This window comes from Bison bison, unplaced genomic scaffold, assembly GCF_000754665.1.
Source record: "Bison bison bison isolate TAMUID 2011002044 unplaced genomic scaffold, Bison_UMD1.0 scf7180017853262, whole genome shotgun sequence".
NCBI lineage: Eukaryota > Metazoa > Chordata > Mammalia > Artiodactyla > Bovidae > Bison > Bison bison.
The window spans coordinates 6703-8300 of record NW_011483835.1 but is presented as its reverse complement, the minus strand read 5'-3'; the positions used below and the strand labels follow the sequence as shown (position 1 = coordinate 8300).

The window sequence follows — 1598 nt, the reverse complement described above, 5'->3', positions numbered from 1 at the left end:
GTCCCTCTAGCCTGGCATTCAGGGCCTGCCAGCCAGCCCTGGGGCTCCCCCTCAAAGCACCGAGGGCTTCCTAGGCTGCTGCCCACTCCACTGGCTGGGACCCTTGGGCACAGCTTTCCAAGGGCCAATGGAAATATTTGGGACCAAGATCCTTGCAAAATAAAAACAGAACTGTTTAGTTTACAACTTCATGGTGTCCTGGGGGTGTGGGATGATTTCCCGGTTGGATGGCTGTGGAGGCTGAGGTTCCCCAGGTGAGCGCAGGGGAGAGGTGGGCGGTGGTGGGTGGAGGGGTATGGAGGGGGGCTGCTCCACAGTGGGCGTTTGGCCCCAGGCTGGTGGAAGGTGTGGGTCTTGCCCCTGTCATCAGGAGCCTCCCCGCCCCCAACAGTGTACCCAGCCCCCTGCCCGAATATAGGATGGAGCAGGTGTGGTGAGGGGGGCTGGGTCTTGTGGGTGAGACATGCTCTGGAGACCTCCTCTGCCCTGCCTGGGCAGTCTGAGGGGTGCGGCCAGCCCCCCTTGGTGACCACAAGGGCCCATGGGGCAAGGGGGGTTTCTGAGCGGAGCGGGGTGCTTGGCTGGCAGTCCAGAGCTGATTGCTGCTGGGGGTTTGCCCGCACCTGCCCTCTGTGCTTCCCCATGGCTGCAGCCCCCAGCCAACAATAACGGTCGGGCCGGGGCTGCGACCGGGAGAGCCGGCTCAGCAGGTCCCTGCGCGCCTGTGCCAGGGGCCACCCCTTGGTCTCAAGGTCCTGTCCTGTAGGCCCAGCCAGTTCTAGTTCAGCAGGATCCCTGGGGGAGCGGAGGCCTCCAGCCCCCAGCGCTGCCAGGAGGGCCCCGGGAGGCCAGCCCCTCCAGGTGGGTGCAGGGCCGGGCTGGGACCTGGGAGGGGGACCCCTGGGAAGAAGCTGGCATTTTCTCCCTCTGCAAGGACGTCACACACAGTCCCCACCCAGCACCTTCTGGCAACCCTCCCCCAACGGGAGCTGCAGTCAGGGCTATGCCCCCAAGGAGGGTTTGGGGCGCCTGCTGAGACAGGAACCTCCTGCCAGCCCCCCCACCCAGTCACTCCCCCTCACACACACAGGCCTCTAAAGCACTGATTTAAATACCGTGTTGTAGTATACTACTTGTTTATTGTTTAAAAAAAATATGGGAAAGAATGTTGGAGAAGCATAGGGAAGAGAGGAAAGTCACGCCACTCCTAGAGATAACCGTTGAAAATATTTTGGTCTATTTCCTGCCTGGTTTTTCCTGCACGCTCTTCAGGGCCTGAAATCGAGATCCTGAGGACTGCCCCCGCTCCTTGGCCCTGTGCAGGAAGTATCCCCGGGGTCGTCTCCACCCCACCAGGAGCTCAGGCTCGGACAGGACAGACCCTGGGGGTCGGGGGCTGCATGCAAGGGCAGGCGGGCTGAGTGCTGGGCTACAGGGCAGTGCTGAGAGGCGGGGACACGGCGGGGACACGGGGACAGCGGCGGCGGCTCCGCCCGGCCGGCCCTGCCGGGGTCTCGGTACTGGCGGGTGGACAGCCCAGTGCGCGCAGGTGTGGCGGTGAAGCTCGCAGGTAGGCAGGCGTCTGGCAGGTACCCCCC

The 1598-nt window shown here is 63.6% G+C and overlaps 1 protein-coding gene across 1 annotated transcript in view; it reads left to right on the top strand.

Moving 5' to 3' along the window:
• The window catches only part of PNPLA2 (patatin-like phospholipase domain containing 2), an 8637-nt gene that overhangs the window by 6124 nt on the left and 915 nt on the right, over positions 1 to 1598 (top strand). The gene's annotated exons all lie outside the window — the stretch shown is intronic.